At 46.8% G+C, this 13,585-nt stretch overlaps 1 protein-coding gene across 2 annotated transcripts in view; it reads right to left on the reverse strand.

Annotated features, from left to right (window-relative positions):
• The window catches only part of TRAPPC9 (trafficking protein particle complex subunit 9), a 3,490,818-nt gene that overhangs the window by 1,461,746 nt on the left and 2,015,487 nt on the right, over positions 1-13,585 (reverse strand). The gene's annotated exons all lie outside the window — the stretch shown is intronic.

Genomic DNA, 13,585 nt, shown 5'->3' on the forward strand with positions numbered 1-13,585 from the left:
AATGGAGCTCCCTATACCTTAGGCAAATTAAGGAATGCACTGTGTAGATTTCTTGTTAGTTTTCCTTTATTTTATTCAGAGTTTGTATAGGTTGTTGAACAAGACCGAGAGGTGGAAAGCAGATGAAAGGTGGGCCTTACATATGGACTACTCTGTGTACCTGTTGCTTTCTCAGGGGGCTTCTGCTGTTTACGGGGTGCATCCACCTTCCACCCTGAGCACCTCTAGTCGGCAGAACAGTTGTTGCACTGGCTGATCTACTGTTGCTGCACAAGGGTTTTGTGTCAGCTGTTGTTTTGGTTGGTTGATCTGCATGGCCCCTATTAAAGATGGCAAAAAACGTTTCTTAATAAAGGAGGTGCTCACTGCGGGCCAGAGCACGGACATATGTAAGAGCTCCCACTGTGATTGCAGGAGGCCCGGGAGAAGGAGCATTTGTAAGGGGAAACTCACTGGTGATTTTTATGGAGTGAATGGAGCATTAACTGAGGCCTGTGCACCGTGAGTGATTCCCAGGGAAGGTGACATGCTTCTGTTAGAGACATCCGGGGGTCAAATCCTAGAAAGGGAGTCGCAATCCTTGGCATGCCCAACCGCCTCCCCAAATGCTGGTCAACCACTCCTCATTCCGCCTTGGTCTACACCAATGCCATTATGACTGGAAGACACCCAGAAAGGAGCTTCTTAAGCCCTCTAATTCGAGGCAACAAACAGGAAGACCAGAGGACTCGGGGACCTCATGGCATCTCCCGAGGACAAGCATAAGCTGTATTTAGTAGAGAGATCCGAGCACACCATAGAATCCAGGCTAGAAATCATGGAGGCATAAACACCAGAATGGAGATGCAGAAAAAGAGTGAACATATTTTTAAGGTAGCAGAGAAGGGGGATCAAGTGAGAGGTGAAGGTCAAGAACCTAGTTGGTTGCAGAGGAACAGTGGTTAGTGTTACGTTGCTACAGGATGCTGAGCTTAAATGGAGTGGAAATGCCAAACGACCTGCAACTATCTGAGTGTTGGGGTGCACGCTATGGTAGAGGACTAAGTACTTACTGAAATGCTGCACAGGTCTTGGGTTCGCTATGTCTCAATTATAGGGGGGTACCAACCCAGGTCACCTTTGCAGACATGCCCAAGGTGGGGAGGCAGAATTCTGGGGATGTCCATGATTTGAGTTCTTAAACAAATGTGAAGGGAGTTTAAATGTCTGAGACCAGGAAGGCATTACTGGCACAAAGCAACATTGCTTCGGCGTGACATCAAGTGGTTGAGGTTTACGTTTACAGTGGCGAGGGTTGCTATGGACTTAAACAGAGTTGTGGTGGAGACCACATGATGAGTTGTATACAGTGCGTGAACGCGGGTGTTGGGGTGCAATGCGCAGGAGGTGGGCACCTCACCTGAAGTAGCTTCAGTTAATAGACAGATGCTGTTTCTTTTTGAAGTGTGTTTTAATACTGTTGGTGTTAACAAGGAACTTTCCTATTGGAGATTCCCGGTCTTATATTCACGCTCTGACCTCCTCTCCAATACGCCATTACCCCTCTTCTTTGGAGCTACTGAACTGGTAGAGGAGTGTTGAATTATTTTCAATGATAAGGCCTACTGTGTGGCATTTTGATATCTTACACCGGTTATTGAGATGCTCTGACAGAGCCAGGGTAATCACAGCATAGGACTTGGTGCATTATCTCCCCGAGTGACCAGTTCACCCATGGTCTGGGCCCACTTCAATCCTGTTTGCAGTATTGCCATGGAACTGAAAGCACCATTCCCAAAATCTTGTTTTCTTACTTACCCACCCATGGACTGCCCTTGGCCAGGCTAAACCCTATATCCATTACCACACACGCCCTGCCCTTCCCCACTCAAAACGCAGCCTTTTGACACATCTTTGAGGTAGCTAAAGAAAGCCTCAACCTCAAGGTTTGATCTCAAAGTGCCTGCAAGTGCTTCTTAAAAGCAGTCTTCTGCGACTTAATGGTTTCATTGGAGCTGTAAATGCGTGATTGGTGTAGTGAAAATGTCTTAGCCAGGTCTGCCTTCAGTCACTTCATTTAGAAGCAGTATGTGCGTCCTTCACGGAAGTCCTCTTAAAAACAAGCACTGGCAAAGCCAACAGTTTTGGCTTGTGTATAGGCATTAGATAAGTGTGAAGAAGACCGGTGGGGGGTGTCTGTACTTCTGCTCTCTATATGGTAGAGGAGAGGCACAGAAGACCCCAGCCAAGATTCTCTATTACGGTAGCAATGGTCGAGCAATCAAAGCCTAGCTTCTCAGGAGGTGATGCAGGCTGGTTCTTAAGTACAGTGTAGTCCCCAAGCCCCCACAAAGGAATGTCCACACACTGTATTGGTTAGAACACGGTCTTTATATAATCAATATTCAAGGTTATGTACACTTATCATGATAACTCACTTTGTACTCAGGAAAATCAACAATAGCAAATATATACAATTCTAAAGTGGTACCACTCTTTGTATTAGATCTCATTAAAGTGCATGAACAATACTGTAACAATGTCACACAGATCAATAGAGTGAAACCATCAATAGAGAGGAGAGAAAATAAGATGGTTGAGCAATAGGCAGAATACTGGCCCCTACCACTAGACACAGTTCTGTGTGGAGATCCCCCCCCCCTCCTGGGCAACCTGTAAAATAAAGATATAGCACAAGCCCAGTCCATATATTGTTCTGCAAGTCTTATTCCCTCCTATAATGTTTTTGCCCCCCCAATGTACCTGGTGGAGTCGAGTTCTTCGAAGAGGCGTCGACAGATCCTTCTTGAGCGACCCCCTTTCAAGCGGGAGTCACGGATCGTCGAGAAACTTTGAGAAACTCGGCGTTCGGCGACGGGGAATCGACGGCCCTTCTTGAATGCCTTCCCTTTCAAGCGGGAGGCACGGGGCGTCGAACGTCCGTCGACAAACAGGGTAGAACGGCGTCGATGAGGCGCCAGCTTCGTCCGAGCGGTGCTCGTCGGCGTCGGAGCGTCGGCGTCCTGCAAGGCAGAGGCATGCGGGGCGCCTCGGTGACAATAGTTCTGGACCGCAAAGATTGTGGAGACGGAGGCCCAGCAAGGGCGTCGAGTCGTTTGAGTCTTTGTGATCTTCGGGTGGCGGGAAACCCACCAGCAGGTTTCTCCTCAGCGCGTTGGTCGTCCTCGACTTTCTCCGGCAGGATAAAGCGGTCGACGGTGCGGACGAGGGAGTCCTTCGATTCGAATGTTCTTAGGCAAAGGAGCGGACGGCTCCGGTCGACGGCGGCACAGCGTCAAGTGGTTCCCACGGCTGGGCAACACAACTTCGACGGGCCTCCAGCGGTTACACAAACCTGCGAACCCTGGTTGACGGCAATGGACTTCGACGGCGGCGATGTCCGGGTGCTTCACTTCGATCTCCTCGGCGGTCCCGTCTCGGGTCGACAGCCTTTCGAGGGTCTGTCTTCCAGGGCGCTTCGGCGAAGATGGAGCGGTGCTCGATGGTCCCTCGGAGCACGGGAAGAGGGCGCCTTACCAGGTCCTCTCTCGGGTCAGCCTTCGACGATTTCGGCAGCCTTCGGATCGGTCGAAGCAAATGCCACAGCAAGTCTTCTTCTTCCAGCTGGACGTCGAGGATCAGCAGGTCCAGTTACTCTTAGAGTGGAGACTCAGCTCCAGGATGCTTCTGAGCGTTCCTGAACGTTGGTGAGAGGTCCCAAGATATACTATTCTGCCTCCCATCCACACTGCTGGCACACACTCAGCAGCCAATCATACAGAAGGGCATTCATGCAGTCAGTCAGCCAATCAGGCACACAGTGCATTCAGGCCACACTCCTCCCTTTCAGACACTCACAACAAGGAATGTGGATTGGGACAAGTACCCAGCCATTCAACACTACACACTGCATTCAGGCCAGTTTCGGGCAGGGCTGTCTCAGTCTTTGTCTCTCATGCCAGAAACCAGACAACCACAACAAGGAGTGTATATTGGTCACACACTCCATTCACCCAGGTCCCACCCACAGGAGGTACCCACATCATACAGTCACTGGGAAGGCTCCAGTCAGTCTAGCTGGGCCTTCACAACAACACCATATATGGAACTTCCACCCAACAGCCAGTCAGGGGGAAGGGACAGAGTCAGGGCTTCCCAGGACTTTGGGAAAACAAGATAACAGGCAATAGAAAGCAAGAGGCCACAGGGGCCATCTTGTTTTCTATCAGGAATCAACTGATCCCAATGGCAGGGCCTGGGTATCCCAAAATGGAGGACACCCAGAGCACCTGTCAAATTCAGCATGGAGCTGCCACCAGCCCATACCCTGCTCTGGGGCCACCCACAGGTGCCCAAAAACATACACTAGGGGCACAGGGTTGTACCCCTACCCATGGGTGCCATTAGGGTATCCCATGGGTCTGTTCACCAAACCAAAAGAGAGAGCTGCACTGCCAGGAGTCCCACATGGACTCCTGGGCAGAAAACATGACAGAACACACGATACAAAGCAGTAAAGGACAAGGATTCAGAGGCCCTGTCCCTCTGATGCATTTCCAGCATCACAATAAGCATTTGCCAGGCACTGCTATTATATGCCCAGGTGCTTGCACCATTTTGCAGCTTCTACCATTAATGGCCAGTTAGTATCATTACGACAGTGACTGGCAAATGGCTTTCCCATGCCTACACAAAAACCAAAACTGTTGGCATTGTCAATACTTGTTCAATTAGACAGTTCAAAGTGCAAAGCAACAATATTAGTTTTCCATTCTGACCAATGTTCTCTCGTAAAGACGTTTTGCGGTGCAGTGTATTTTTGGCTCTCTATAATGTCTTTCTGTGTTAGTCGGTCTTGTTTTTTGTGTGCCCTGAGGCCTAAGAGCGTGTGAAGGGTTATAAAAATTAATAATAATAATAATAGAGTCCTTCGGGTAATGGCACACTAAAGAAATGTTCCAAATCAATAACTGTCATGAGACACCAACCCTGGTCCGTTTGGTCCTCCTAGTGATTGTCACTGCGTCTTGTTCATGCTGTTGTCCTTCCCAAGATGGTGCCGTCCATTCCTCCTGAGAACTGCCTTTCTCCTTCCAGATGTTTGTGAGAGCCATCTTGGCTCCTGACCACTTCCACTTCCACAGATCAAATGTTGGAAGCTGATGCAGAATCTTCTCGTCACAACGCTAGGTAATTGTTCCTTTGCTCCGCTCTTCGCCCTTGATTTTCCTGGCATCCTATTCTCTGAAATCTTTCCGCTGCTTCCCTTGCATTCAGCTTTGCACTCTCCTCCCGTGCTCTCCTTGTGCTTACTTGCCTTCTTTCGTTTCCTTGTTGCCATCCCGCTGCATTCTTCTCTCTGCTCCTGGTCCTGTGCAGGTACTTTCCCTTCATCCAAAGGGTTTTTTTCCCGTTGCTTTTGGAGGTTTCCTCCAGCGGTTCCCCTACCTGGAGCATCCACTCAACAGGCAGGGTGGCTACTGGAGAGGCTTGTCCCGAGCTCCGTGACACCTGAACCCATCGGATGAACCAACCAAATCAGCCCCCAGCCACACCTGCATGCAGGAAGCCTCAGGTGAGCACAACTACTGACAATCACTCATTCAATATGGGCCTGTGAAGGATGGTGGCACGAGGTAGGAGCCTGACTGTGCTTGGGAAAGTTAGTCCGATACAAAGCCAGTGGTCAAAGTGGGCGGGAACGGTTGTGAGCAGTGCACCGCGACTTTTTTTAAAAGTTTTACTGTTCCTATACTTTTATTTTAAAAATAAACCATTCCAGAATGGCTTAGTTTTAAAATAAAAGTGTAGGAAGAAGTTGAAACTTGCACTGAACATTCTCGTAAACAACAGGTGTTTTTGGGGGTTTGGAATGTGCATGGGAGGGGCACGCCAATGGGATTTGTGGGAGCTGGGGCAGGCCAACATGGAACATAGTTCCACTAATTCTTTCCGTACACTTCGACCACTGCACAAAGCAAGGCAATTAATAACCATGGCCTAGAACAGGAAGGCAAAATCCGGATGTTAAGTGGACACATTTGCAATCTGAAAAAGCAGAGAAGCACAACAGATTTCTAGGAGCCCCCAGTTAAAGCGGAATCTGGGTTAGGGACAGACTGAGGAGGAACAGCGACGATAGAGATGTGCAGTGCTTTAAGTGGGGTAAGAAATTGAGGGGGGGCCTCGTTTGGAGGCGTGGCCTCCATTGTGGGCGTGGCCTAAAAGTGCACAAATCATAGTAAGGTGCGCAAACAAATATATAAATGTATTTGAGCATTTATATATTTGTTTGCGTACTACTATGGTTTGTGTATTTTTCAAGCCTTCTTTTATATTCATAGCAATGTTACATATTTCTATGTTTATAAAAGGTGGCTTGAAAGTGCACACACCATAGTAAGTTACGCACACTTGTGTGCTTACCTTACTATGGTTTGTGTACTATTCAAGCTGCCTTTTATAAACATAGACATTGGTAACATATGTCTATGTTTATAAAAGACGTCTTGAAACGTAGGCATCTTTTATAAAGCGTTGAGGACGGACAAAACCCAAGGTGGCTTTGTCCGTCGACAAAGCTTTCTAAAAGTTGCTTTGAATTGTGTACGATTCAAGCCATCTGTTATAAACATAGAAATATTTCTACGTGTATAAAAGATGGCTTAAACGTACACAGTTGAAGGCATCTTTTATAAAGCCTTGCCAAAGGAGAAAGGCGCCTCGGGCTCAGTGATCTCTGCTCAGAGCACTGACCCCGAGGCGTCTTTCACTCTCTGCGAACCCGCGGGCTCCGTGATCTAATCTACATATTAGATCATGGAGCCCGCGGGTTCGCTGAGGGTCAGTGACCTGGCGAGGGGAACTAAGGCACTGTAGCTTCCTCTGATGGCCCCTCAGATGAGGGGTCATCAGAGAAAGTTACAGAGACTGACAGAAGTGCCAGCCAGTCACAGCGACGCTGTGGCTGGCTGGCACTTCTGTCAGCTTGCCTGACGTTTAACTGGCGGGCGCATCTCTCGTTGCGGCTGCGGCCGCGGCGGGATAATGCGTCCTGCCATGGCGTGGTGGGGTTGGGGGGCCCCGGCTCAGCCTCACTTTTTGGAGACTGCCGGGGCCCGGCCCCGGCAGGCCCCGGCCCACTTAAAGCACTGGAGATGTGTAGACGTGCAAACAATGGAGCCATCTCCTTTTATTTTTCGTGCACAATTCGTTGATGTAACGTGAAAAGACGTGCTGTCCAACGAGAATATAGAATTATGTACGAAAACTAAAATATAGAAGTGTATACAAATAAACACAAAATACATGTTAGCGATAAGAAACGTGCAAAGTATTCATACGTTTTAATGGTGTGTCTTTTAAGGTAGATTATTGATGATACTTGCTTGTTTTTTTATTTTTTTACTCTTATACAAATACACTGGTCTGCATCCCTCATTGCTAGGTTTGTATAGTTGCAAAGAGCCGCCGCTACCCCTGTCACACACTCAGAACTCAGGCATGACAGGCGAGCTCTTATCTCCAGGCAAAGGGGCCAATGAGACGTGGCTTCCTTGGAGTGTCTTCGCGGAGCGGGGGAGGGGTGGCAGTCGCCACGTTCCCGCGCTCCGAGCTTCTGCGCTAGCGCGGGGTCGCCCTCTTTGAGGCAGCGCTGATTTGCAGTCTGCCGTCAGCTTCGCTCAGTCAGAGTGACACAGGAAACGGCCGAGGCGATCATACACGACGCATGAAATGCACCCGGAGGCGCGGGAAGCAAAGGTTCTCCGGGGAGCGCGCGCGCGCGCGACAGATCTGACGAGCTTGGAACTAAGAAGCCACCCGGCGCACTCGGGACTGCTGGCCTCGCCATTTCTTTATTCATTCATCTTTAATGCTTTGCTGGCAAGCCTTCAGAGCTGCAGGTCATATAGAAAAAAGAACAGCATTATTCCTCCTCTCTGTATGCGTCCATTGTTCCCACGGTGGTTCGCCTACTAAAGGAAAGAAGTATGAGCAAGCTGAACGGTGCTTTAGGTTATTTCTTTCGGAAATAAATGGTGATGTATTTGCTGCTGCTCTGCCTGCAAGCATAGCAGCAATGTAACTAATATATCCAGTGCTAGAGGTGTACCGAAAAATGTAGTGGAGCTGTGGTCTCGGCAGGGGAGAGGGCAGGTGGAAGCATAGTGCAATAAGTGAGAAGGTGCTGCAGCCCGGGAATTACAGTAGCCTAAGTGACTAGTAACTAAGGCTCTTATTACAACTTTACACTTGCACAGGGACATGAGTGGACAGATCCTCTGTATAGAATGGTGAATATGGTCGTAACAATTAGAGGAATGGTAAACAGAAAAATAAGAAAGTAGTGGAACACTGCTCCCGACCGTTCCCGCTCACTTCGATCACTTGATATATCGTGGATAATGGGTGCTTGACAAGCGGCTACACCCGTATCCGTTTGCTTAGAACTACAGTGCTGCAGCTTAAAGGTGTGTGCAAGAACGAGGCATCGAGGCCTATATAGCAGGTTAAACCACCAGCATTACACAGTCTGACTGGGCAGGGACCATAACCATAGCTCTCAACTCACACGCTTTTGGCGGATGTCACCCGCCTTGTAAAGGGCAGACTCACCCGCCAAGCCTCCTGCACGCCCATTCATTCCAATGGGCGTCTCACCAGCCAAAAACAAAATCCGGTGATTTCACCCGCCTGTAAAACAAAAATGGTTGAGAGCTATGCCATAACACAAGAGTGCTGCATCCGTAGAACGGCTGGGCCTCAGAAGATTCTTCACTAAAGCCAATAAGTCTTGAGAGGGCCGTTTTTTAGCTGGGCGGATAGCTCAGGGGCAACACGCTCACCTTTGAAGCAAGATGACGCAGAGCAACCCAGGTTCGATTCCCTGGGTCCACGCTTAGAAACCTCTGTGTATTAAGTGCATTATAAATGACCAGTTATAACTTATAAAATCCTACATAACATAAAGACAAACTGCTTGGCTTTGTTGATGTTTGTTATTTTGGACTTCAAATTAGATCATTCCAAATGTGTACTCTTCATGATGCCTGCCACGCTCCCCCCCCTGCTGCATTATTGCTGTTATTTCTTACTCTCACCAGCATCTATAATACCTGCTACTGAAATTAGCCTGGTCTCATTTACATACCCACAAAGCCCTGTTTCAGTAATATACTACAGCGGCATGCCTGTACGTAGGTGTTTCTCCTATTCCAGTGACGGTTGTGAAAAATCTGGGGGTCTACATATCTGCTTCTCTTTTTATGACCACACAGGTGGGCGCGGTGTGTAAAACTGGCTACTTCCTATTGAGGATACTCCACAGACTGTTACCTTTCCTGCCTGCGCACCTTCATACTGTGGTGGTTTCCTCTCTTGTGACTAGTCATTTAGACTATTGTAATGCCTTGTACCTGGCCCGACCTAAAGGCCTTACCCATCGTCTTCAATTGGTGCAGAATTTAGCGGCCCGGGTAGCTACAGCCACACCCTATGGCTCCCACATTAGTCCAGTGCTGAAAGTCCTTTAATGGCTTCCATTGGATAAAACAATTATCTTCAAAACACTCTGTCTTGTCCACCAGGCCTTTCTTCAGGATACATTTCTGCCCTATGTTCCTGTGAGGGCTCTCCGCTCTTCTAATCACTGCTTGGATGCCGTCCCAAAAGTTTGCTCGAGTAGAGTGGGTGGTCGGGCTCTCTTAGTGCCAGCTAGTAAGCTGTGGCATGCCATCCCAGTAAGTTTCAGACGCACCAATAACCCTCTTCAATTTCTTTGCCATCTCCAAATGTTCTTATTCTAGCCTGTGTTGGTATTTACTTTCAGTTGCATCCTTGCGCCAAGATGCCTTGCGGCGTGCATTCACACTACAAGTGCAAATTACATAACATAACAATATCTTAGGCATTGGGTCTGCGACAAAATATTTCCCCTTCAAATTACAAGGGTGAAGATCCCAGGAGCTCCAGACATGTGCCAACACAATAGTATGGCTTAAAATGAGCTTTGAAAGAGGAGTTTAATACATTTGTGGAAATGTTTATAATTGTGCATTTCCTGATAGGTTAGAGAAGATCCAACACCCAAGATATTGTATATATTTTTTAGTACCCAAAGACAGAAAGGGCACATGAATGATTGAACATTTAAAAAAAAGTAAAAGGGCGCACACTTGGACATGAAATTGACAATTTACTCCCTTTAAGAAATAAGGAAAACTGAAAATCTCATTCCGGTGAACTGTGCGTCCAAACATTAGAGAAACTGGACTATTGTAAAATGTAAAAGACCATGTGTTTGGCCATATTTTGTGAATTCCATCCCAAACTTGATTGTGCATTTTGCCACAGCCTATGGGGACAGCTAGCAACCCACAGTTATTCAGTGTCCACAAAGAAGTCTGTGTCAGATCTCCTGTGCTTCCTTGGCGAGATCCTAGATCTCGTTACCATTCAGACTGAAGAGATAATTCTGAAAGGGGGGGCTCCTCTTCTAACAAATTCATCCTCTTGTACCACCAGCGCAACAATGCTTTTGCTGGTGTAGACTGCTAGTTAAAAGTTTCATCAAAGCCTAATGAATTTGAAGGTGACTAGAAGCAACACTGGTGCACACATGCAGTGTCATTGCCTGAATGGCGGGGTATATTTCCGTCCAATTCTACTTCGTAATCCTCGGGTGCTCCCTTTCAATTCTATTCCAATCATGTGAAACCCTTATGCTTTGAGGTGATCTTCCAAGCCCAAGCATAGGAGCAGCTGACCAATATCTAAATAGTATACCCTGCATCTCACAGCAGAACTCTGTTGGAGTTTTTGGATCTATACTTACGCTTGCTTCAGTAATTGCTCTAATTATTCTGTTTAGGCCTTGAAGAAGCACTGTGGGCATGAAACACGTGTTGTCTGCAGTCTTTATGAAATGTTTATTATTAAACCCTCATGTCTATTTTGCCATGGACAGAAAATCGTAAACCTTTTTGAACGACCAGAAAGAAACATCACAAAAGAACCTCCGATAACGCCCAGCTGGGATTTTATTACATGTTGTAAAAATGCATTCATGTTAACTAGCAGCAGGAGTAGCGATGTTTCATCCCCTAGAAAAACAGCCCTTTTCGACCGACTATACATTTTATGTATCAAGATACATTTTTCATAGCAATTGAGCAACAACCGCATCTTGCCACGCATGAGATAACAGTAGCTTCATCAACCGCCCCATTGCTTACTCGGCACTACGTTTTCAGAGCTAAGGATAATAAATACATGTCAATAACGCATTAAATGCCAAATTTGTATAACTTGTACTCATTGCTAACAAGACTTATGTTCCATCAGGGACTTCAGGTGCATGGAATGATGGGTAACGCAGTCATAGTGGTAATACTGCGGTCTGAAATACCAACTATATAAGCGCTAAGCGCCAGATATCAACATCTACCTCTTCCTGTCTCTGCAGGGCTTGAAGCCCAACCTGGGAAACATGGCAGACCAACTCTCAATGAAAACGTTCCTGCTTCTGGAAAATCAACATCTGTAGCTGCAGAAAAAAAGAAGCCAAGCACAGTTCATTATACACACCACTGCTGTCACTTAAGACATTTGGAGTAAGCGCAGAGACGTGCCATGCTCCATGCAGGCGTAACAACATTTGCAGGCCAGTTTACGCTTGAAGTATGTTTCAAAAGATGAGAAACATACTGAGGAAATGTCAACGCCATCATAAATCTGATTGCCTGATCTTACATTTCCCTCATTTTCATTCCGGCACCAAGACAGATAATCATGTAGTCTGCATTGTTGGTTTGCCAGACTCTCATACCATTGATGAGCACCTTGTTTGCCAATAAATGCCCTACATGATGCTGATGTGTAGGAAAGGAATCATTGCTGCCAGACAGGCATTCATCAGTCTCATCTGCCTGTGTGGGCCACAAACCCAGTGACAAATGAAAGAAAGGTTTGCCTGTATGAGCCTGTTCTGTTGGCAGCTCCAACAGCCGTAGGTTAGAACGGAGTGGAACAGACACCACAAGCATCACCACGGTCATCCAGCGATATGGAGGACTGCAGTGGCAGAATTCACACGGAGGTGACTTGTCTAGTGTTGAGAGTAGGTTTGGCAGTCACTTTCAACACAGACAACGTGCAAGGGGAAACCTAATTTGTTGATGGATTCAACACTGGTGACACTCCATCGTTGAAAACCTTAACATTGATGCTAATGAAGTCCAAGCATACATCTGAGGAACCCCAGAAGCCTCAAAAAGCACCCTTTCCTCTGAGGATACCATGGGGGGCAGTGTATCTAAAGTACTAGAGAAATTCAAGAGTCCAGCAGGTCCAGAGACTCATGAAGACATCAGGTCAGAAAGAAATCATGAGCTAAGCATTCCTTACTACAAAATAATCGGTTTTCTTATGAAGCCCATCAGGATAGATACCTTCAGCTTCTAAGCACTATAAAACAGGTGTTAATATGGTAACTCATTATGTGGTCCTCCAAATGTTTTACACTTCAACTCCCTTCAGCCCCCAGAATCAGAGTAAGTGGTGAACGATCAGAGCTGCATTGCAAAACATCTGGATGGCCATAATGACAATGCCATTTCATTATTTCTTTTATTATTGTTTCAGCTGAATACTCAACTTTTACAATATCACTTTATACAAAAACGTTTTGAAAAAATTTAAATCAATTGTTACAATTATTAAAACATAACCAATTGTTTTGCATTTTGATTTAAAATCACAATTCACTTATGCACAAACTCTCATGAACACAAAGGAAATACATCAACCAAGTCACTTCACTTAAATTCAGTCTATCCATCCATGACTCAATTCACCAGAATTACATTTTTTGATTTGCCATATAATTATTCTGAGTGCATTACCACGTTCTCTCTGGCTCCTAAACACCGGACTAGGGATGGTTCCATAATGGACCTTATGTCCTTGGCAAGTTAGGACACACCTCTTGCTTAGAGTTACAAATAGCACAAGGATCATAAATTTATCACAGTTACCGAGGGAGAAAACAACCTGAATGCATGTGTGCTTGAGCTCAGGAAACCTGCTTTAAGGCGGTTGAAGTTTGAGTCTCAGTGAACAACGGCAAGTCGGTCCATGGAAGCAGATCCTCCAAGTACGCAACAGGAAGAACACAGTTTAATAAAGACAAACAATCATGTCTCAATAAGCAATGGTTTGCCCACCTCAATCCAGTTATTCAATAGAGGTCGCTAGAGGCGGGGTCAGGCCCCTATGGAAGGCCTGAGGACCGCAGAAAGGTGTGAGGACGTTTGGAGGGAGTAGACGAGCAGAACAGGAGGCTTGAGGAAAGAGATTAGGGGTCAGGGGTGAAGTTTGAGAGTAGAAGAAAAGACTGGAGAGAGGAGGTCAGGAGAGAGTAGGTCAGAAAAGAGGAGGAGAAGGTTGGAAGGATAGGAAGAGGTTGGAGGAAGGAGAACTGAGATGAGGTGGTGGAGCAAGAAGTGAAAACTAAACAAGGAAAGGAAGAATCTAAGAAGGAGGCAAACAACAGTGACAAAACAAACAGCTGGGGGGGGGGGCAGAAGAACCAAGGGTGGAATGGAAG

This window comes from Ambystoma mexicanum, chromosome 5q (genome assembly GCF_040938575.1).
Source record: "Ambystoma mexicanum isolate Mex_15411 chromosome 5q, UKY_AmexF1_1, whole genome shotgun sequence".
Taxonomy (NCBI): domain Eukaryota; kingdom Metazoa; phylum Chordata; class Amphibia; order Caudata; family Ambystomatidae; genus Ambystoma; species Ambystoma mexicanum.